At 41.8% G+C, this 25,325-nt stretch overlaps 1 long non-coding RNA gene across 1 annotated transcript in view; it reads right to left on the bottom strand.

Annotated features, from left to right (window-relative positions):
• Nucleotides 1-5,199: 5,199 nt before the first annotated feature.
• Nucleotides 5,200-25,325, bottom strand: part of LOC102384481 — a 58,866-nt gene continuing 38,740 nt past the window's right edge. The window contains exons 2-3 of the long non-coding RNA XR_322905.3: nt 11,395-11,604; nt 5,200-5,383 (exon numbers count right to left, since the gene is read on the bottom strand). This is a non-coding gene — a long non-coding RNA (uncharacterized LOC102384481). The remainder of the gene's footprint in view (nt 5,384-11,394; nt 11,605-25,325) is intronic.

Below are 25,325 nucleotides of genomic sequence, written 5' to 3'. Positions count from 1 at the left end.
GCTCCATGCTCTGGCTGCTCGCCACCCGCCCCCTCTCCCACACTTTGTGCTCTGGCTGCACACCCCTAGGGATGGCTCTGCCTGTAGGACAGTTTCAGAAGCTATCTTGCAGTATTTTTCTGGATCTTTAGGAACCATTCATTCAAACGATGGTTAATGTACAGTACAAATGAGAGGTGGGACTACATTGCAAAGTTTAGAATTGGATGCAGATCCACTGTCCTACAGTAGCATTTTAAAAGGGATTTAGGTGCCTAAGCAGGTACATATATATCTGTCTTAGAATGAACTACTGGGTTTAGAAGATTCCCCGCGCTTGAACAAAGGACGTACTCATGGTTGTTTTCACCCTTGCAAAGCTTTATTTAAGGATACTTGCAGAGGCAGGCAATAGAACATAGTAGAGAGTACTGTCACTTCACAACGGCCGTAGGCGGTAGCCGCCACCCCGCATGGTTCCCCTGGCCCCGGAGTGTCCTGATCCCAGGGATGTGATAGCCTGCGCCAGGGCTCCACACAAGTCGGAACTCTTGCCAGAGCTGGGGAACCTATTATAACTTAAGAATATACAGTTTATATAGTCTGGAGTAAACAACGTTATCTTGCGCTAGGGATTTAGTTATCTCAAGTTAGGAATTTGGGGAATGAGTCGTGATCCAACACACCTGGTGTTTACCACATTCCACTGTATTACAACATTCTACTATCTAGGTTCATGGTTCGGTCACGCTCACAGAGCAGGAGGCTACATGCCACTTCACTGGCCTACTATGGAATCAGCGAGCAAAACTCTTGCTATTAGCAAAGCTCTTACTATTACAATATCTCAGTCCATCATGTAGGTACCACTGATATTTCTAAAGCTTTAGGTGCTTCCAACACCAATAGGTGTTGAAGATCCCTGGACAGAGGTACCGCACACACAAGTTACAGAAGATGCTACATTTTGAAACATTTTCATCTAATACTTCATGCAACGAGGGTCAGATTTTCACCAGATTGGCCATTTTTTAAGCAGCCTGCAGCCATGCACTTGTGTTTGGTCAAAACTACAAACTGCTTTCTGTGGCCAGATCAAGCAAAAATTGTCACTTCTGTCTGCACCTCTAAGCTTTTGCCAGTAAATTTTCAAAGCATCCTGAGCACTCCCATCACCTCACAGCCTTGATCAGGTTTTTTAAAGTAGGCAGAGGAATCAACTATCTTGCCAACACAACTTGATCCCATGTGTATGATTAGAGAATACCTGAATGGTTAGAGAACACAACAGGAAGGCTAGATATTAATCTTTGGGGAAGTACAGTATGTTCAGCAAAGGACAGTCAGAGGCAAGGGAAAATGTAGAGCAAGACTAAGCGAGGTATTGACTGTGAGCAAGAAACAGAGAGAATTTGGGATGCTAAGGCTTCCTGAACCACTGATCTGGACTAGCTGCTGAATTCAAGCAGAGAAAGGTGCTTACCTTTGGCTCACCAGTCAAGCATGCTGCATCAGCCATTTAAGATGTGTCTATAAGATCAGTGTAGTACAGTGCAAAGATAAAAAAGCTCCTGTGCTCAACCCATGTTAATATACCTTGTTTTTCATCTAGCTGATACACAAGTAGCTTAGACACAAAAAGCAGTACAGTGTCAACCCCATTTTAGTTAATTATCTCTGCTGAGAAACAGAGCATATTACCCAGGCAAAGATAAGGTGACCATACATTTTGTTTTCACTGGGACAGTCCCAGGCACTCTGTTGGTTTGTTCAAATGAATGCTTTTGTTTTGTTTTCAGACGCTTTCCCACTGGAGCACTTCAAAATGCCACAACTGAATGTAGTGGTGGCACTTTCCAAAGAAGACTAAGGACATGATAGGGGGTGCTACACTTCCTCCATCCCCACTTGCCCCACCTCACACACACATGCACACTATGGCACACTCAGCTAAGAACAAAGCTTGGAGACAGCTGAATGTGCCAGACAGAACAGAGGAAGGGACAACTTGAGTGCTGTGAAATAATGGAAAACCTTAGGTAGCTCCCCCTCTTCCCCCTCACCAACAGTGTTCAAATGTTGAGACTCAGGAAATATGGTCACCCTACGTAAAGCAGAAAAGCTATTTGCTCAGAGCTAGCTCAGAGTATGCAGTATTTTCTGCATGGCACTGCATTGTGCTGGAGAATCAATTTCACATATCTAAGCCTCTCCTCTTCTCCATGGCCTTCCTCGACTCAGCTTTTCACTTCTGGTGAGCTTAGGTAGATCCCTGCATGCACACGGCATCTCTCAGAGTATGTTATAAATGTGTCAGTCCCTTATCACTCTTTTTCCTTAGCCACCTAAATCTAATGTAACAAGGAAAAAAGTATTCACCGACTATTATAGTAGTTTATTTACAAACCAGAAAAATGTATTGATATCTTTGCCATTAGCTGAAAATGTTTCTATTTATGTATTATAATGCACATCTCCATGTTCTTATCTTTCATAGGAAAATTTTGAGCAAATACAATTCAGTTGCTACAGATTCAGTTGCTAGGCAATAAAGGTCCAGGAGCACAAAGGAACTTAGGTATGGGAATGCATATTGTCACCATATCTCATTTTTAGTTTCCCAGGTCTATGAATGGAATTTCTAAATTCTATACGCTTAAGTTGATGACCCTGGAAGTTCAGAGTACTGGGTTCTGGTCCCAGCTCCAATGACTGTTTATGCATTTTGTATTAAAGAGACATTGGATAAAATACATAAACAATGTTGGTACCAAGGACAAGAATCTCCCATGCTCCACTCTCTAGGGAGTGCCTTAATCACTGGGCTTCTCACTCTGACTCTTGCATTTTGAGTTTTTCTGTGACATGGCCACAACAGGAGAGAGAGAGAAAGCTCCCATTTCAACCTTGCCTCTAACCTGGTCCATAGAAGTGAGAGATACAGGCTGAACCCAGGTGTCCTACTTCCAAGGCAAATACTATAACCATTAGGCTATTATGTAGTAAGACTGGCAGTACCATCACCACCACCTCCTCCACTAGTTATGTTTCTAAGTAAAAATTGATGTTGCTGGTGGTGGCTGCATGATAGCACCTGCAGGCATGCACTAGACAAAATTGCAGCGGACTTACTAATTTTACTGCAAATATTTGAACACCTACAACCTCTCATTACCTAAGCAGTTAAGTAGAGTGTTTGGACTTGGTCTTAAGCACCTCTAAACTCTACCTGAACTGTACTTTAGGGGCTTACTTGGATCTAACTCAATAGTTCTTTTATGGATCTACCCTCACTGGGTACCCTCACTGGGGTAGATCCATAAAAGAACTATATACTTGAGTGGGTATATAGGGTAATCTGGTTTCAGTGTTTTCCTTTCAACAATTTTCCTTCATCATTTTGAGAAAAGCAGATCAAAGTTAAAACTCCATTTTTGGAAAAAAACCCAAAACATTTCAAAGTTGTTTTCATTTCTATTTGAAACAGGCTCAATTTTTTCAGCATTATTTGCTAAACTTCTTTACTGAAAACATTAGCATGTTATTGATTTTTTCCATAAATTTATTATTTCAATCATTTTTCTCATAAAATCACCAGAAAATGCAAAATGATATGTTTCAATAAAAAAGATCACAACTATTGACACGTTTTCATTAACACGATAACATATTTTTTTCTAATTAAAACCTTGACATTCAAAATTTTGATGCACACTAATTTTATTGAGTATCATTGGTCTCAGCTCTGCACATTGTTAGCCAAAACCTTAGCAATGTAAGACAACTAGACCCCACCAAGTTGAAGGGATTCTTTCCATTTTCAAAAATCATTGGATCAGGATGATGTTGAGAGGCCAATGAGAGTGGAAAATGTTCAACAAGTCTTTAGCACCTCTTGACATCTGGCCATGTGAATGAGGAATTTGTTTTGCATAAGAAAGCACCAAAAGAATATCAGAATGTAATACAGCAATATGTCATCAGTAATGACTGAATCACTTATGGTCAACTGTGAGCACTCAGCACCTTGCAGGAACGGGCCATAATTTAACCAGGTACAGATATTTACCTTGGAAGATAATTCTCTTTCAGTGATGACTGAGGGATTTACCCATGATTACTGTTTTTGTAACAATGTATTCTGTTTGAAATACCGCATTTGGCGCCACACCGCAAAATAACTGCCCAGCCCTCAGATAATGATATGGAAGCTTCAGCTACAAATGCAACTTTCAGGTTCTTGAAGTTCATCTAGTATCTAATTATTTATGTGACATTTAATTATGAAAAAATGGTTAAAAGCTTTTAACAATTAAATGGTTTTAAACCTGCCTTAATAAAATCTGATTTTGTAGTACTAGTTTTCTAAGATCATAATGTGTTTAATGTTCTATTGTGTCACTGCATCAGTTTTACAGATGGAAAAATATTTTATTAATATGATACAGATGACATAACACTCTGGAATTTGATTTATACTTTTAAGAAAAATTACTTTTAACTTGCTTTATTTCCTCATGCATTTAGTCCATTTCTGAATGCTCTGGACTGTATTTTTGTGAGCCAAATTTCTGGTAGCCAAGAAAAAAAGAAAGGAAAGTTTGTAAAACCGAATGAGAGAGGCAATAAAAACAAAGCTATCCAATAATGGCCAGTAATTCAAAGTGCTTTACATTTCAGGTCCTTAAATTAAAGCAGCAGCCAGTCCCTTAAAATTGGGTCTCTAATGTGCCTCAAATTCAGTGTTGAAAAGTGCAGAGCAAAAAGTGATTAGCCACTGCTGTAAGTAATTCCTGTTTAACTAAAACATTAGAGCCCTACATTGTGACAAATAATTTGTGTGTGTGGACTTTTGGACATTCTACGCAATCTATTAAATTTCCATTCAGCTAGAATTTTCCCATGTGTCAATATTTCTATCACTTACTAATTGTTTAATTTTGTCTTGCCTGGTATCTAATTTAAATATAAGAGTAAGTGTATGACACAAGAAGCGTATTTTAAAGTAGTATATTGTTACATACATTATCTCCTTTGCTGCTAGATCAAGAAAACTCTCTAGACCTGTAAGCTGCACTGCAGGGTTCCATTCCATTTTAGCTGTCATTACTGCACACAACATGCAAGGGACAGTCGCAATTACATTAATTTGAATTTTTGAGAGAATATTGGACTACTTACATTTTTGGAAGGTAACGTGCTATTTGCATTGAACATCACAGCAGGATGCGGGAAATACTTCCAACTGCTGTGGATAATCTCATTTGTTGAATACTTCTGGTGTTGTTATAAGTATTCAAATGTTATTTTAAACATCCATTAAGATAGATAAGATTTTTTTCTTGTCTGATTGTGGTCTCAGTAGGATGACAATGCAGACTCTAGTTGGTATTCTGAAGACTGTCTTAGTAAACAGAAGGAATAAAAGATGAATTACATTAACAAGAAAGCTTACACACGGGAACCTACAACTCTCCCCGCTGCTGCTACGGTCATGAAGACAACAATGTCCCCCCTCAACTGCTACTATCTGCCACTGCTGCCCCAGAAGCATCAACTGTCCCTGGGGCCCTTCAGCAACAGCCATTTCTATGACCCAAGCATTAGCAGTCCTGCCACTGCCACAGTAGCTGCAGAAGTGGTCCTGCCACCACACTAAGTAGAGCTGCTGCTTCCCCATGAGAAACACTGCAAATCATGCCCCTAGCTGCACTGCAGCTCTGTTACCAGCAGGCTGTCAAGGAGCCAGCCATTCTCCATCTCTCCCCTCTTAGACTGGTAAGGGATGGAGGGCAAAGTACTCTTCAGTGCCGGGGGACCAAGAGACCCATGCAGCACTACATGTACCTGGACGCACAATACACTTCATGCTTCAAAACACAGCATTCATGAGAAGTTCTTATTTCAAATAGCAAAATTTCTGTAGCATTTGCCGTCATGTTGTAGAGCTACAAAACTGTATTCATGTGTCCCCTCAACTTTTCAGCACATGTAGTGTTACAAATGTTATGTCTGAAGGGCCCAATTAAGCTTGTCTATACTAGTAATATTACATTTTTTTCATGATATACCTCCATTATCTGTGGATTGTTCACGACATAACGTCATTCTTTACTGCAAATGCCATTACGTTGCTCAACCAACAGTAGAATCATGAATAGTTATGGCGAAGAATGGTGGTTGTTGTTAGTAGGGGCATTTACATGAGATGCTTACTGCATTTGCCTAATTAGCTCCACAGTAAAGCATCTCCATCTGCATGTGAGGCACTATTTGATCACAGTAAACTAATAAACTCTGCAGTAGGTTAGTACTGCTCGACACAAGTACTATCCTATGGTGGAGTTATTTACTCTGCTTCAATGCATATGTAAATGGTGACTGGGGCTGGCTGGGGCACAAAGGTGCTACAGTGTGGGGCTGCCTGCTGGCTAGCCCCATACTACAGCACGCTCATGCCCCAGCCAGCTCGTCTGCAGCACAATCCACTCAGAGCAGCCCTGGGCTGGCAGGCTGAACCTCCAGGTCCCCTGATAGTCAGGACTGCACTGCCACAGCTCAATACACTGAGGTCCCAGGTGCACTTGTAAATGCCGCACCCAGAAGCAATAAACTCTGGTGCAACGTGCACCAGAGTTTATTGGATCGTATTAATATTCATGTGTAGACACACCCACAGAGTAGCAGAAAGTGTGTAAACTCACAATTCTGCTAACACTTGGGTGTGTGTTAGTAGAATGTAAGTATACAAGGAGACTGATTCCACGGTAAAGATACACACGTGCTTAAGAATTGGAAAAATCGAGGCCTAAGGGTTGTCATGGTTGTTATTTGTCCAATGTTCTACTGAATAACAGCACTGAGCTGAGTATTGTTAATCTCTTGCCAACTCAATTTCGATGCTATTTCAAGTGCAGATACCAATAAATATTTACATTTAAAGTTGTTTAAATTCTTCCTTTCATATTCAGATGTGTTCATCACTGCTTGCTATATACTCTTCTGTTGCCTTACTTTATTCAAAGTTTTGGCAAGACACAACTCTTTGACTGATGCACAATTTACATAATTACCAATTTTTATATATACAACTTTTTTAGAAAAACTCTTCCCAATATAACATCCATCCACATTTTTATCTGCCTTGAACCATTTTTAAAATGAGTTTGCTTTGCTAATAAAAAAAATAAAAGGAAAGATAAAGTCAGTATTTTCCTTCATTACTTACAGCAGCTCAAAAAATGAATTGTAGTGTTTCACCTTTTTAGATGTGCAGTTAATGTTTTTCCCTCTGCCAAACTCTTTAGAGATAATAAAAATTACATGCTTGTTGCAGACATGCTAATTATGTGCAGTTACTGACAAAAAAAATTGAATCCCTTTTCTGAGGCACCAATGAACACTGCCTTTGGCAAGGAATCTGTGAATTTTATTTTAATTTTCTCAGCAGTAAATTAGAAATATGTTTGAAAACCATTAAGTTTGAAAAACAACCAATGAATCTGATTAATTAGATTGATAGTAGAGTTCCTCCATCTTTCTGTCTTGCAAATGAGGAGAGGAAGATAATAATTCCTTTGCCTTGCATTATATGAGCTAATATTTATTATTTAATAATTATATAACAGTAGCACCTAGAGGCCCCCAGTCAAGATAAGAACCACATTGCAATAGAAGTTTTAGAAACATTTAAGCAGATGTAGTGGAGCAGAAAGAGAGTGATTTTTTGTTTCATTTTTGCTACCCCCACAAGTTATCTGCCACTTCAGTAAAACAGTAAAGGGACTGACAAAGGGAAGGAAGTCATTGCCTAAGCACCCCTGTGCTCCAGCTACCCAGCAACTCCTGAAACATAAAAGAGAGAGATAGCTGGTCACAGTTCCAGAATTGATGCCTGGCTGGTTTTAGGTTAAGAAGTAACCAGGAAGGATTACAGTACTTTTTGTCTTCAGTCCTCCCTGTGATGAACTACAGCAGGACTTTTAGTCCCCAGCTCCCAGCTCTGGTTGTTTCATTGGATAATGGACTTTTATCTTGATTTCCTCAGTGCTGCAGGATTCACATCCCAAGACAAAGTAGAAAGAATCCAAGACACTCACATACACAAATTCATGAATATTTAGTGTCACCTATTATTGGTATAATAATAATTTTTGTAGCAACTTGGAAACCTGATCTATGAGTACAGGACATTTGTCCTCAGAACTCTACCAACAGAAAACAAAAAAGATAGTCCCAGCCTAAAAGGTTTACAGTCTCCTCACAGTCTGTCTTTGCCAACACCATCTCTCTATGGCACAGCACAGTCCTTTTTTTGACCAAAAGAGCTTTAACAGTGTATTCCAAACCAATTAATAGAATAAATAAAGGTAGCTTCCCCCCTTCCCCAGCTTTAGGAGATCTAGCTCCAATCTTATTATATTAGTTCTTTTGAATATTTTTTCTTAATATTACAATCTCTATGAAGCTATAAGCTGCATTTCCTCCTCCAAGTGGATATCATAGCAAAATATGAATATATTAAAATATGAATATTTATTTTTTAAAAGCATGACTATACATATCAAAGGTTGAAAAGCTTTTGGCCACACTCCATAGTTGGGAAAACTGGCAAGAAAGGACAAGGACCTGGTCACAGCCTTTCCCTCTTCAGAAAAGCCAGTGCCGGTAACAATGCTCTGTTGGAGCAGTCTGCACTGACATCAACTTTTAAGACTGAAATTGTGCCTGCCCAATATATACTGAGATGTACAAAAGCGAATGACCTTTCACAGCACCTTTTCTGTTTGCCTCTTGCATCCAATTCCTGCATCTGAACTGGGCAGGGTGCAGATGCCTTTTTCCCCACTTCCCTGCCCCTTTATTAAATACTTTGTTACAATCGTTTCCTTCTCTTCATCGAGTCATTTTTTTTTGGAATGTCTGTAAGGAAGATCAGTAATTCTTTACAGAAAAAGACTTCATTTGCAATTCCCATTACAATATTCAAAGAGCAACAACAAAACCCATAAGGATCTATCCATTTTTAATTATACGTATTGTATAAACAGATTGCTGTTTGACACATGTCATTTAAATTACAAGAAAAGTAGAATGGAAAAGCATTACCTAGTCAATAAACAAAAATACACTTTTTGCTATATTACTATAAACCACTTTTATCTACTCCAATAGTGTTGAAGGAAAGTCAATCTGCAATCTATTCAATTTCAAAATACAAATTAAATGTTGCTGTCTCTATGTTCTCCTGTGGGTTTATAGTCACTTTTTTTCTAAAATGTTTTTCCCTCCCTTGTTGTTGTAAAACAAGCCAAATAATAAAAAAAAACAAACCCTCAACAACTCCCCTCCTCCACACACACAGAAGGGAAGCTATCTCTGACTATACAGAAGAAGAAATGAAATGATTATAATTCAAAGGTGGTTCATACACATAAAGAAAACACACAAGAAAAGAAAAACAGAATGCACCTGTTCTCTACTCCTTTTAAGCTGCATTAATAAAATCTGCAAAATATGTGGTCAGGAGTATATTCTTTAAAGTAACTAATCCCCAGTAAATTTCCATCGAATAAAACTATGAATACTAGAAACTCAACTATGCAGACATTTAGAGCCAAGACTAAGAAAGTAAGAAGAAAACAGAGTCTTCAGGCTCCCCCTCCCTGCTTTGGCTGCCATTTCCTGCTTCCACCCCAGGGGGATGCAGCACTGAGGCACAACGCCTATTGCTGAGGATGAGTCTGAGTGATGTGGTGGGGAGGAGGAGACTGGAGCCACATGGGGAGCAGATTGCATCCCTCTGGGGTGGCAGTGTGGGCTGCCCGCACACACACACATGCACATTGCAGTAGGAGGTGAGAATTTGCTTGCAAGGTGCAGCCATGTGCAGCTGCATGGGCAGTGTGTGAGCATACAATGCAGCAATGGGGCCTGGTACAGTGGTGGGAAGTGATGACCACATAGGCACATGGAGTAGAAGGCGGGGGAGTGTTACCACAGATGGCAAACCAATGGCCTGTGGCTCATTTGGTGTGTCCAGATAGTGTGCGGCCCCAGGGGCTTAAAAGTTGGACAGCCCTGAGATGGATAATCCCCCAGTACATAGGGATTCATAATAATTATACTGGATTAGATTATACTTGATCAGCTAAGAACATAGTCTAGTTTTTCACTTTAGGATCAACATCACCTTGAATCTAATATATTCAATGGACAGCCCACATATGCAGCCAGGCATAGGCCATCCCATCCTTACATATTCAGATATAATCCAAGATAGCCAACCATGTCTAGAATAAAAATGCAACAGCATATTTAATATAGGCTAAGTCTATACAAGCTCTGGAGTAAGCACCATGAGCACCTTTGCTTGAAAATCAGACAGTGTAGTTCAGTCCTATCAACTATGCGTAGGCCTGAGCAGCACTAAGCATGTGCACCAGAACCATACTCAGGCCTTTTAGGTATAGAGCCTCAGGGCTGCTCTAAAGATGTTGTTACATCACTTAAAATGGTTCCAGTTAAAGCATGAAAGCTTGTGCTAAGTGCCTCTGAATATCTCAAAGTTACACCACTTTGGGCAAGGGTTATCGTTAAGTCATATTGCCTAGCTCATGCTACAGTAACATCAGAGATAAAACAGCCAATTTACAGTCCTCCAGCATCCCAGAAAGCACCCTTCTCAACCCCCTCACTCCTGCTCCATCCAGCCTTTGCCTCTCCCCACTGCTACAGCCCCCATGCACAGCAGAGACATCCTGACTCCTAGCCACACCCTGCTCACTGGCCCTCCAGGAACAAGTTAGAGCTGTGCAGATCAGAACTGGTGCTAAGCTTTAACATGCAACTGAAGTCTGATGAAAACTAGATCAGGGCAGATTTGCAGTGTCACACTGCAAGCTAAGGATTTCAAAGATGAGTGGAGAACATAAAAATTCTGCTAATAAATTATATGCAATTACAAATCTCTTTAAAGACTTTTGCAGCTAAATAAGCCAAGGGATATGTTTTTGTTTCAAAACCATTCTGAAACAAGATGATGAAGTCCAGACAAAAGAGCTGTATCAAGTTCCTCTGATTTGCTACATATTTATAGACTACTGAGAAAGTAGTCGATAAAGAGAATTAATTCCTAATTTACATATTCTACTAATAAAGTAGCAAGGTCTTACAGAACAAACACAACAGCTGCAAATTGTGTAATTATGTATCTATATGCAAATTTTCAGACATCTCATAAATGCTGGAATAGTATTTGCAATGCTAATTAAGTGCCTTTTATTGGTGCTGCATAATTCCTACATGTGATTCTGTGCCAGATGTCACTGTAGTTTCTGAAACCTTTATTGTCAGGTTAGCTGAGGTAGCACACATTAACATTGTTCATAAAAACTCTAATTTTAATTAAATTACCTGCAGTTTCCCAATGATTTTTCATTGTCTTCTTCCTGTCCAAGCCAGGTTTGTTTGGGTTTTTTTGTTGGTTTTTTTCTTTTTGCAGTTGTAGAAATGCATCACAACTTCTTCATCCATAAAAATCTCCTGCTTTCCATCCCAGGCAAGACAAAAATCAAGCTGGGTTTCATCTATAGAAAGCAAGAACAGTTCTTCAATAAATGGAACCTAGAAGAAAATAAAGAATTGAGCCAAAGTAAATAAGTAATACTGGCCATGAGAAATTGGTTAGTCTTTCAGGGAAAAAAGACAATTTAGAAAGTGAATTTGTGATCAACCTCCTGCGAACTGTATGTACAATATTTACAGAAGTGCTAATTAGGCCCAGCTTTCCTTCTTCAGTCCTTTCAATAAAAAGTAGGCACCTCTCCAAAAGCCATATGCATGGGTGGGAATGGCAAGGAAGGGTTGATAGTTGAGAGAAATGAAAAGGAAGCTTGCTTATCTCAAATGAAATAAAACACATTGTTAATTTATATTCTTGTTTTTGTTTTGTTTTGCGGGGGTTTTGCATGTATAAAAGATTCAGGCAAGACAAAGCCAAAATCAACCAACAAAACAAGGATTTCCCTTCTAATAATGGCTCATGGAAGGAATAAACACTCGAAAAATTCATGAGGGCCTTACATCAGGACCCTAGGTCAGAACTCCTCATCTGAGAATCAAGAGAAAAAGATCAGTTTACAGATGCTCTAATCCCCTCTTTCCCGCTCATTTTTCTAATCCCACTTAAATAGCCCAGGCCCAAGGTAGGACACCTAAGTACAAATGGTATGCCTCCTTAGTAATGTTGGATACTAAACACACTGTCCAGGTGCTTCTTTCATAGCAAACTAGAGACATTACCCATCCATGAGTAATAGAATAAGTCTTCTAGTCATACTCAGCTTTCTGGAGATAGGGACATCAAAGGTGAAGCTTGCCACTGAGCCGTGTTTCTTCCTCCATAGTCTGCTGGGTAAGCAGCTTTTCCCAGGTCTACCTGAATTGTGCTGTCTGCAGGAATTGCTGAACAATCAGCTTCAGTTTCTGAAAGTGGCACTTTAGGTTGTTCTCTGCCTGTTCATTTTTTGAATAGCCAGAGGATCATCTCTGCAAGAAGGAAGGGATCCAGACAACTGCTCTGCCAATCCATAAACCATTTTAAATAAGAGGAATCCAAACTCATGAAACAAATGTATCCTATTAATATGGTTCAAGCCTCTCATTCAGTAATTCTAATCTAAGCAAACAAAAATGTCTAAGTCCAGTCAGGAGCGAAACAAAGATTGGGGGGGGGGAAGGGGGGGAGGGGAGAGGAGTACACCAGAACAACCAACCACTTTTCATTTTCCTATTCATTTTCCTTTTCCAGTTTAAATAAAATATGATACTAAAGTAGCGGGGAGCAGGAGTGGGGGATGCCCTATATTACACTCAAGGTGTTTTGGCTGTCCCTTAAACTTCTTCACAGATCTAGGGGCACCTACCTGCATCTATTAAACAACAGGGTCCTTTATGTCAGTAGCTATACAATCAGGCAGTAGAAGCACAATCCTGAAGTCTTTACAGTATTTAGTATGTCAAGAAGTCAGTAGTATAGGAGACAAATAAATGTTAAGAGAAAAGGGAAAGACAAAATAATAGAGAAGTAAGCAATTTGCCACATATTCATTGGAGGTGTCTCACGTAGCTGGTCTCTGAAATCTCAACTCTTCCTCCTTCAGATAAGAATATTTTCTGTATCTAACACAGGTAAAATAATAAAATCCAGATCAGAATTTTTTAAACGGCTCAGCACCCGCAGCTGAAGCCAGATTTTCAGATAGCCTTAGTTCCCATGTAGGCAGGAAAATATGAGGCCAGATTTTCCAAAAAGACCAGAATGGTGGATCTTAAGTGTGTTTAAAAATCTGGTGATGCCTGATTTGCTTGGATCTTCCTAAAAACTGATTTTTCTGTTAAATATAATGAAAGCTGAACTATTTTTGAAAATGACTCCAACTATGGGTGCTGAGCATGGAAAAGTCTGGTCCTGAGTTTTTTTAAAGAATCTGGCCCGTGCTTGGGCATGGAAGGAAAAGAGGAGGCTAGTGGAATGAGCAGAATGTATTTCCTCTGGAGTAATTCCAACTCTTCCTGATGGAAAGATGGACATTTAGAAACTGCCATCACAATATCAAATGCAGACCTCTAGCAGAGTGGTGCTAATTACTACCATTGGACCAGTAGGTCAGAAAAGTCCAAGAATAAATCATTTGAGTCAAAAATCAATTTGAATTTAAATTTAATTTTTTTTTGTATAACAATTGCATAGTTTTGCTATACAAAAAGTCTATGCAAGACAAAAAATGTTAAATATGCATATATCAGATGCAAATAACTGAATGTCACAGACCCGTGTCCTTGAAATTCAAGATATTGCCTCTGCAACATCCATCTATATTCTTGTGTTTTCTCATTTTTCTAGTGTAACTTTTTGATTATTCAACCAGATTAGTAATGGCTTGAGCTGCAGCATAAGACATTTTGAAAAATTATATGATGCAGAGAAAAACACAGCCTACGAAAGCTACCATTTTCAAACTCTGTCTTTGGTCCCCTCCCTAGCTCTCTCTACATTTTTCTCTGGACAATCCTATTCACAAGCCAAATTCAATATATTTTAGGCTTTTGATTCTCAGGGGGTTGTTACACATTAACTTAAATACATGTTAACGGCCCTTAAAGCAGGAGTATCCACACATTAGGGCAGTAAAATGCATGCTAAGGGCCATCTGAATGGCTCAAGAATTATCCTTTTCCACTGAGGATTATCTCTAACTGGTTTTGGGCAATTCATGTATTCACTGCTCCACAGGCCCAAACCAGTTGGGAACAGTCCTCCAGTATCCCAGGAGGCACCACTCCCAACCACTCTATCTTCCCCCAAAATGAAAGCAGAGGAGCACCTAAAGGTAACTCCTCCCCCCCCCCCCCTCCCCCCCCCCCCTTCCAAAGGCAACCCCCCCCCCCCCCCCCCTTCACTCCAGGCTCTAACTTGTCTCTGGGGTTCTGCAGCCTCTTTTAATGATGTCCCTTATGAATGCCCAGCCATCAGTAAAAACTCATCTGTCCAAAAATAGGTTTCTAGGGACAGATTGTATTCCAACTATTAGGCATCCAAGTGTGATCCTATTCCATCCTGCTCAAGTCCCTTAAAAACAGTAACATAAAAGTACATGGGTCGTCCTCCTGTTCATGGCTTTCTGTAACTTATTTTTCAGTCCAAGATGAAGAAGATATCTTACAAAAGTTGTTTTATTAACATTTTTCAGGGACTTGAGCAGGGTGGCCCTATTAAACTTCCCTAAAAGCCTTTTCCTACACCCACACATTTATCAGTCATTGTGAATACTGCCACCATCCTCCCTATCATACAAACACATAACCTGAGCAGGATCTTCAGTTTGACATCACATCCTCATATTCAGGGTCCATCTAATTCATGCTTCTTCAACCTGCATAGCATCCCTAAGATATGGCTTGTCTCACCATCCATACAGCTAAATACATAATCAAGGTTCTCATCCTTTTAAGTTGTGATTGATACAATTTTCTCCCGTTGTAACCTTGACAAATGCAAACTTGACTCATGCAGCCACTGAAAGAGCATGGTTCGTTGCTTCAGCCACAACCATCCCTTAACTGAGTTCTTCCTCCAGCTTCCCATTCTCCACCGCATCAAAAACAAGTGATTCATCTTCACTCTAAAAGGCCTTCACAACCTAACTCCATATTCCTTGTCATCTCTTAAATGCTATGAAAATGTAATGCCCACTTCCTCACTGACAATGGTGCCAGCCTACTCCCCATCAAATAAGCATCTTTGCAACTTCTCCATTCCATCTTCATGCACATGCAAATAATACGTAAAATAAGCCATTATAAATCATAATACTTAGGTACCCAAAGTTGCACATCTAAGTACATTCTTAAGCAATTCAATAAATAATGTAATTTCAAAGAAATGCCAACAGCATCTGCATATACCCAGCACTCCTGTAAATCAGGCTCCTTACTTGAAAGCCTATATATCAATTTAAATACCTAATTTTAAGCAATCAAGTTTGAAACTCTAGGCCATCTGTAATAAATATTTCCACTCTAGTATACAAGTCATTCCTTGATGTTGGTCCAATTTTAGTAGTTATTTCTAATGTGATCCTATCAATCATTTTGCTTCATTGTTAAAAGATCAATTACAAATTGTAAACTGTTGCATTAATATCCTGCTTATTTACTTTCCCTTGTTTGTTCATCGTTTATCAGAATGCTTGTCTTACCATGTTTTTTTGAGCTTTGGTTGTTGTGTGGATATTATTTTGTTCTAGGATGCTGATTGCACCCAATTTTTCTTTCTCTCAAGATACCTTATATGAAAGGCAAAATATTCAACATACAGGCTGCATACAGACATTCAGGGGGATTCAGGGAGGTTACGTTGTGTTAAAAATGGCCACCCAGTCTAACTTAGTTTGCCCAGATATGGGCCTTACACTTTGAGCCCTAGTTAGGTCTGTGGCAGAAATGCCACCGTCTGTGTCCCTCTCCAGAGATCTGTCTTTGCCAGCGTGAGAGGCTGGTGTTGAATCCCTCAGGGTGGGGGATCTTCCCCCCTTGTCTACATGACAAAAGCCTGGTGCCTTGGAGGCGGATGCTCTGGTCACCTGGGAAGGGGGAGGGAAAAGCCCCGCTCACCAGCCTAGGTAGCCAGTGATGGTTTTTTAGTTTGGTTGGCTTGTGGCCAGCACTGGCAGCCTCGATTGGACCGGGCTGCTGAGGTCAGAAAGGTTATTTAAAGGCCCGGGCCAGGAAGAAGGCAGCCATTAGCCATGCGGTCATCCAGGTGAATCTGAAACTGGCTCTCTCTTCATAACCGCATGCTCCAAGAGTGACCTGCCTCCAGAGGGAAACTCCAGCCACCTCTGGATGATGCGTGTGAGTAAGCTACTCAAGATCAGACTAGATATTTAGCTTACAGTAACTCAGATGCGTGATCAAAAGGCTACCTCAGCCATAATGGTTTGCTGTATGGGATTCCTCTGAGATTCCTCTGATATTGCTCTACCTTTTACCCTGTTTTCACCCTACCCCCTGTAATCAGTAAAGTTCTCCTTTGTGACCAGTGTGGGAGACTTATTGAGGGGTGGGTCTAAATTATGCCAAGGAGGTCCCTTAGGTCTGTGGACTAAGGGAGGCTTTCCTAATAAGCCCCTGACTTGGGGAAGTGCCCCGAGTGCCTGTATTGGGTCTAGTACCTATTGGATGATCAGGCCTGTGTTTTCCAAGGTGCGCAGAGCCAGAATTGAGTCCAGAGCCTTGGATGGTGGCAGCGGGAACCCCAGGTTAGTGGGTGTGCTCCAGGGAAGGGGTGGGCCAGACGTGAGGCACCCCAGGGAGGGCACTCAGAGCCTGGAAGTTGGTCGGGCGCAGTGAGGTGGGCAGCTCAATGCAGAAGCGCCCCCTAATGGCCCACCACACGTGGTGGTAGCCATGGGATCCGAATACCCTGCTGTATTGGAGGCATAATTTGCCTCCAAGGTCCATCTAAGTGAGAACCGTACAGAAGTTCCAAGAAACTTAAATCAGTCTAAAAAAGGCCAACCTCAATGAAGTTACGTCTACCCAGTCTAAATTAGATCAGGTTGGTCATTTAAGACCAATATGACTATCCTAAAGTTCTGCACAGTACTCAGTGCAGCTCAAGGGCTGGAACAGCCCCCAGGGCTGTGCTTTTCCTACCTGCCCACCTGGCACCAGACTATTTTAGCTCTCCTAGCTATTGCCCCACTTCCAGGAAGACAACCACCACTCCGGAACAGCCAGCTAGGACCTCCTCTCTTCCCCCACCCCCCCCCAGGCCCACCAAATCTCCCATCCTGCAAGAAGCTCCGGATGATGGTTTTATGAGCATTTGCCAATGCCAGAAGCCAAGGAAGTAAGCTGGGGTTGGGGGAGGGGTGGGTAGAATAGAGGTGGAGGTGGAGGTATCCAACCCTGCTATGGATTCCACCTGCCCCCCACATTCCCTTGATCACTCACACGGATCCTGCTTGCTCCCCCAATCCCCCTGTTCCCCCCACAGACTCCACCTGCCCCTCTGATCCCCCTAAAGACACTCCAACATCCCAAACCACTTCCACTCCCCATTGCCTCAGCCCCCACTGCTAGCCTTCTCTATCCTGATTTACCTTAGATCGGGTGGCCATTTTTAACTCAAGTTAACTTCTCCCTCCCCTCCCCAAATATCTGTATGCAGCTACAAAATATACTGTCCTAATGTTTCTTTTCCATAGAACCATAGAAGCAATAATTACAAGTTAGGTTTTTCAAAGGAACCTGAAGAATTTGGATACTCAACTCTAGAGTAGTATGAATATTTTTTCTGGTTCTCTGGCTACAGAACAGCAACAAAAGAAAAAAAAGAAAAAGGTTTGGGTAGAATGAAGGGTCTTTTCTGAGATTTTTTTTCCCCTTTTAAAAAATATTTTTCCAGATTTTGAAATAAAAACTATGTTGAAACAAAACCAAATATTTCATTTTGAAAATGCTGAAATGAAAAATTTCCTTTTTTAATTGTTTCTTTTCTTGGCAAAAGGTTTTCATATATTTTACTTGAATTCTCAATACCTCAGCTTGGATAGACACTTGTGGGGCGAGGGGGTGGCTGTCTGAAAAAATATCAAACAGGTCATGTAAATTCCAGTTGAAAATCAATGGGATTTGGGCAAGAATAATGCCTATTATATTCTATTCTAAATACTGTATATTCTAATATATTCTAAATATATTATATTCTAAATACATCCCAATGGTTTTTCTGAATTATTTAGAGGCATATCTCAAAAAACAAAATTAATCAAAAGACTGTACAAGCAACTGGAGCATGCAATTCTCAGCAGGGAATCTTATGAGAATGACCTTTCTTGCAGCAATATTTTAGCACTTCTACTTCTAATAATGGGAAAAAAATATTCAGGTATTTTCACATATGAAAAAAAGATTTGGATTTGCAACAAATTGGCAGTGTTTTCCTGACATACTCTTCTCTTTTCAGAAGTGTTGATTCTAGTGGGAAATAGTAAGCTGGTTAACAATTCACTGGGTCAAGTAACTTATTACCCCACTTCAATGTACAGGAGGTAAGAGTGGCTCCTTAGAAGGTAAGGATCTAGAGTGTGAGCTGAGCAGAACAGAGAGAGAGACTCTAGGGAGAGACATGCCTAGCAGAGAGCTAGATGCACTATGTTACTTATTTTTAGTTTCTACATTAGAAAAAGAAAAACAAAAATCAAACTTAAGAAGTGAGTTAATTCCTGAACTTTGCTTGAGAGCAGTTGGGAAAGAGATCTGCTTAGAGACTTCAACTGAAGTTTTGGATAAAACTTTTCAGAAAGGGAGCTTTCATGTTATCATATTGGTGCATAAAAATCTGTGAAAGGATGAAACAGATCATGATCTGTAATCAGGTCAAAATATCTACAATTCCTGAGCACCTCAGAAAGGTATATTATCATTTATTTTTAGCATAGACAAATAAGCAAAACAGAGAGTCCTTGCCCTAAAGTCTTATCATCCACATAACTAAATACAAAAAATAAGAAGCTTAGCAAAGAGTCATATATAGTGTGAATTTTTTAAAGCATGAATCCAGGGTACAAATGTTTAATTCTCTAGAGGAAGTCTGAAAATTTATGAATGCCAAGAGAAATATAAAGGGTCATTTTCAAAGAGGCTGAGCACAAATTGAACTTTTTTAACTCTTTCATGCATAATTACTAGTGCTGCCACCTGGCCATTTTTATCAACTCAGAGAAGTAGCTGATAGATTAGATACATAGATATTTTAACATGAAAGTCAGTTAAGTCTAAGCAGAATCCAGTGTTTCTAAAATAGTTAATAAATAAAGATGAAGATATAGAACTGTGTATGACTAAAAGTGAAGGAAAGTCCCCAGCTGTTTTTAAAAGCTTCCAAAAATAAATTTCAGTCTCAGTCAGGTTAATAGGGCCAGCAAAAAGCAGTAATGCCAATGGGATTGGAGAATGGCGTTGTTGTTCTCTTGTTCAAATAATGACTTGTCTTCTTGGATTTTTTCAAAATGCCAAGCACCCAGTTCTGCAGCTGTTACTCATGCTTACTCAGAATTGAAGCTCCACTGATGTTCATAGCACTGGTCACATGGGTACAACTCAATAGAAGGTTTGCAGAAGTGCAACCTTACTGAATATTATTGTATAGCCATTTTTCCTTTCCTTGCCAACATTGTCTTCCCCACAATGCTCAGTGGAAAGAGATGTCACATTTGTGCTGGCATAAAATATTTTATGGAGGCACAAAGGCCAAGCAAACACATATCCATACTTCTTGCTGCACCGCAACTGCCTAAAATTTGTGGCTGTGACATTGGTGGTATGAATTTGTGCCACTATTTTACTGAAGATTGTTAAGGTAGCTGGTCATATTTAATGCTTTAAAGTTGTACCTGTTCACAGAGTGGTGAATTATAGTATTGTCTAAAGTTTTCTTTTATATTCAGTCTAAAGTTCTGTATAGCCTCATTGTTATCTGAACTTTTCATTTTGCTGGTATTTGCAGTATCAGCTGACCTTGCCTCTTGCAAGCGGCTTATGGCCTTGAGTTTGCTCACATGATGTTTCTTTCCTTTTCTATCACTGTGAGAAGTGTTTCTAACACAACATAGTTTTGTTACTATCTCAAATTAACTGAACTTGGCACTAACCGGCTGAATAAAAAGTTTAAAAGGGCCCACCAAAGGCAGAAGCCACACTTGGCCTCCAGCTCTGGAGCAAGACACATGGGTGGACATCAGTTGTGCCTCCGTGAGCCCCAGGACCCCCAACAGGAAACCCAGGACCCCCAGTGACCCCCAGCCTAGCTGGAGGTAAGCAGAGGCCTGTGATAGGAGGGACTTAGCCCAGCTGTGGGGAGGCAGCCGAGAGGAGCCAAGGAGGGTCACAACCCCCCAGCTCCTACTTTGCCCAGCCCCCCAGGGAGACAGGTGACCAGAACCTCGTGAACAAGATGCACAAACAGGCATGCTTCTAGGCCTGGAACATGAGTTAACACGGGAGTTTGCACAGGAGGGTGCACAGAAAGGGCCCAAGTCCCTAGGCAAAGAACCTCAAGGGACTGGTTGGCACAGTTGTAGCCTAACTACTACCAGCACAATGGTAGGTAGGACACGTTGCACCCTGAGGTTCCCCACTGCAGCTGAATCCCTCCCCTCTGGTACTTCTGAGGCCTCCACCCAGACAGAACCCATGGTTCTGACCTCCATTCAGACAGAGCCTCTGGGTCTCAGCTGTGGGGCTGACTGGCACAACTGCAGGCACATGGGATCAGAAGCACTGCAACATCTTCTTGTGAGGTTTATTCCATATTGGAGTCTCTGGAATCCCAGATAGTGGAGCTCCAGACCACAGTGCAGAGGCTGTGAGCCATCAAGGATAGTGAACAGGAGACTGACTCCTACTGCTAGGCCCTTCACGCTAGGACAGAAGAGTGACCTAGGTCTCCTGCCAGGACCAGGGAGGCCAAGAGGCACTCCCACATTGTCCAGCCAGGGGGTTGGACAAAGATTGTCTCTGGCCCCAAGGCTCACTGTACCAGGGTCACCACCCTCCTGGATCTCTGCAACAGGTACAAACCTCTTGCAGCACCAGTAGAGCCTGCAAGAAACATAACCAGCTATCATTCCTAAGATAAAATGCAGAGAGGTCGTTGTGAGTGGCTCCCTCCTGAGGGGGACTGAGGGAGCAATCTGTTGCTCCAACCCCTTAGCCTGGGAGATCTGCTGCCTCCCGGGAGCCCATATCCAGGATGCAGCTGAGAGGATCCCAAAATTTATCTGGCCTTCTGACCACTACCCTGTGCTCCTTAACCACATGGGCACAAATGGCATGGCTCAGAGCCATCCCAACTGGGTCATGAGTGGCTACAGGGCTCTTGCAGCAGGGCTCAGGAGGGTTGGGGGCATAGGTGCATTTTTCCTTGATAAAAGTGGGGCGTAGCTCTCTATGTGAAGGAGAGCTACACACCCCTATAAACTGAGATTGGCACGCAAGGAGGATGACTAGAGACCCTTTGGGTTAGAATACAAGGGGAACATAGTGAAGGGGATACAATGGTAGGAGTCTACTACAGACTTCCAAACCAGAAACAAGTGCTTGATCAAGAATTCACCAGGGAACTGGACAAGGCTGCATGCTTTTGGTGCATGTTCATCATGGGAGACTTCAACTACCCAGACATCTCATGGGCTGAGCACTCAGCCAAATCTGATTGGTCACAAAGCTTCCTTACATGTGTTGATGAGCTCTACCTGTCCCAAGAAGTTTATGGACCAACAAGAGGCAAGGCACTGCTGGACCTGGTACTGGCCAATGGGGATGAGCTAATCAGCAACCTTAGAATTGAAGGGAAGCTGGGAGACAGTGACCACAAGTTGATCACTTTCACTATCTACTGCAAAGCTGACAAGTCAGACAGCAATGGAGTAGTCCTTTACTTTAGGAAAGCTGACTTTCATAAGCTCAGGCTTGTTCTTGAGGCCCTGAGAGGCCATGATTTCACAGGGAGGGGAGTTCATGATGAGTGGTTGCTCCTTAAGGAAGTGATCCTAGAAGCACAGGGAAGTCTATCCCCACCTGTAGGAAAGGTGGTAAAAGGGCTCAACAACACCCTTGGCTCAACAGGGAACTCATGGACCTCCTATGTCTAAAAAGAGGTGTATAATGGATGGAGGACAGATAGCACCACGAAGGAGGAGTATACTGCACTGGTCCGCACCTGCAGGGAGCGAACTAGAAAAGCCAAGGTTGCAACTGAACTCCATCTGGCTACACAAATGAAGGACAATAAAAAGTCCTTCTTCAGATATGTGGGGAGTCAAAAGAAAAACAAGGGCAACATTGGAGCCCTGCTAAACCAGCTGGGGCAGCTGACTACCGACACCCAGGAAAAAGCCAATCTGCTTAATGATTACTTTGCGTCAGTTTTTCACCAGCCCAAAGGAACCACCCTGCCTAACAAGATGTGGGATGACCTGGGTGAAGATGAATATATGCCCACCATTGTCATAGATCTTGTGAGGGAGCATCTTGAGAGGCTGAACCCCCATAAATCAGCTGGTCCAGATAAGTTGCACCCCAGAGTGCTAAAGGAACTGGCAGACATCATAGTGCAACCATTGGCAAGGATATTCAAGAACTCATGGTGCTCAGGCAAAGTACCTGAAGATTGGAAAAGAGCAAATGTGGTGCCCATCTTCAAGAAAGGGAGGAAAGAAGACCCAGGAAACTACAGGCCAATCAGTTTAACCTCAATCCCTGGGAAGATTTTAGAAACAATTAGCAAAGAAACCATTCTTGACAAGCTAACAGAAGTCAACATGTTGAGGGATAGCCAACACGGGTTTGTTGCAGGTAGGTCTTACTCGATCAATCTCATTTCCTTCTATGGACAAGTGACATATCACCTGGACAAGAGGGAAGAGGTTGATGTCATATATTTGGACTTTAAAAAATCCTTGGACCTGGTGTCCCATGATGTCCTCATGGAAAAATTGGGAAACTGTGACCTCGACTATCCCACAGTCTGATGGCTGGAGAACTGGCTCCGAGGTCAGACCCAGAGAGTGGTAGCTGACAGAACTGAATCAACATGGCACTCGGTAACTAGTGGTGTTCCCCAAGGCTCTATTCTTGGACCTGTAATCTTTAATGTCTTCATTAACAATCTGGACACTAGTGTCAAAAGCAGACTGGCCAAGTTTGCTGATGATACCCAGCTTTGGGGAAGAGTCTCCACACTTGAGGATAGGCTGGTGATCCAGGCCGACCTCAATAGGCTTGCAAGGTGGGCAGATGAAAACCTGATGGCATTCAATATTGAGAAATGCAAGGTGCTCCACCTCAGAAACAAAAAACCCGCATTACACGTATAGGCTCGGCAATGCTACACTTGCTAGCACCATGACCAAAAGAGACTTGGGGGTCATGATTGACCACAAGATGAATATGAGCCATCAATGCAGTACCACACCTAGCAAAATGAACAAAACTCTGGCTTGTATCTACCGATGCATCTTGACCAAGACCCAGGATGTCATCCTCCCACTGTATACGGCCTTGGTGAGGCCGCAGCTGGAGTACTGCATCCAATCCTGGGCTCCACAATTTAAGAAGAATGTGGAGAAGCTTGAAAAATTCCAGAGGACAGCCACTTGCATGATCAGAGGGCAAGAGAACAGGCCTTAAGAAAAGAGACTGCGAGCTATGGGATTCTTCAGCCTAGAGAAGCGCGGGCTCAAGGGTGACTTGGTGGCAGCCTATAAGAACATAAGAGGCATGCATCAGGATCTGGGGGAACAACTGTTCACCAAAGCACCCCAGGGGATGACAAGATCCAACGGTCACAAACTCCTGCAAGACTGTTTTAGGGTGGACATAAGGAAAAACTTCTTTACTGTCTGAGCCGAGGCCCTAGAACAAACTCCCCCCAGAGGTGGTGCAAGCACTTACTCTGGACACTTTCAAGAAACATTTGGACATTTATCTTGCTGGGATCCTTTGACCCTAGCTGACTTCCTGCCCCCTGAGCACAGGGCTGGACCTGGTGATCTTTTGAGGTCCCTTCGAGCTCTAATGTCTATGAAATCTATGAATCAGAGGGATGAAATGATTGGATACATTAATGAAAGGTGATAGAGGAGACCAATGGACAATGCCCAAAGTAAGACACCAAAAAAGGACAAATTAAGTGGTGTGCTCATGATGGGTCTGTTAAACAAAGGAATATGATGACAGGATAAAATATGGACAGTATGCTACCTGCAAAGAGACCAAGCTGAAAGCAAGGAGTCATCAAAGGAATCAAATTAAAGAAAAGCATAAAAGAGGAGATCAAGAAAGTTAAGTGTGTGTCATCACTGTCATCATTGTTATCATGAATCCATCTTTCAACACCTATCTGGACCATCCCAGCCAACAACACACCCTTTGCTTCAGGAACTAAGTGGCTGTCTTTTCTGTTAAGCAAAGTAACATTTGGGATCAGGTGAGATCATTGTACTAAGTGTGTTTTCTCTCTCTAAATATAGAAACTGCTAGTATAATACTTTTTGTAATAATACAGTTAGACTTTCATTTTAGGACACTGAGTTGTCTCTGTTTGTATTTCATGTTCCATTTAAGGGTTAATTGTGCTTTAGCAATCCCTAAGCACTATCTGCTGAACAGTGGTGCTAACAGGACACCTGTTGGCTCTATGGTGGGAGAGCACAGGCAGCGCAGAGCTGCCTTCATTCTCCAGCCACCCCAGGCAGGTGATTTTGGGGCTTCATAAGCCTGATTCTGCATGCCCTGGGAATTTCCATTCCTGGGGTGCACAAGATCAGGCACCTAAAGTCCCAGGAGCACCTCCCCAGTTTTTTTTGTTTGGAGAGAGGTGTGCCCAGGGGGCGGGAGGGATCTGACTTGGGGTGTGTCTCTGCAAATTGGAAAACCCTGCAAATTGGAAAACCCACCCATGGATTCTCCAGCACTCCTCTGCTATCCAGGAAACCCAGGCTTCCCCTGTTTGCAGGGGCATGCCCTAAGTGTTACTCCACAAGATCCGGCTGCAGCCACTCCCAGAAGTAGCAGGGGTGGTACTCTGCGGCACAATAGGAAATTTCTAGTTCAGCTAATGAAGGGGATCAGTTGTGTTGAGAGAGATCCCAGTACAGCTGATCCATTTCATTTGGTGATGTCTGTTTATACCTACTTGTATAATTAAGAGGCAGTTGCAGAGATTTGGCAAGGTGGTACTTCTGTGACAGAAAATCATGCGTCTTCCCACTTCT

This window comes from Alligator sinensis, unplaced genomic scaffold (assembly GCF_000455745.1).
Source record: "Alligator sinensis unplaced genomic scaffold, ASM45574v1 scaffold528_1, whole genome shotgun sequence".
Taxonomy (NCBI): Eukaryota; Metazoa; Chordata; order Crocodylia; family Alligatoridae; genus Alligator; species Alligator sinensis.
Note: the sequence above shows the minus strand (reverse complement) of the source record. Positions and strands in the feature narration are given on the sequence as shown.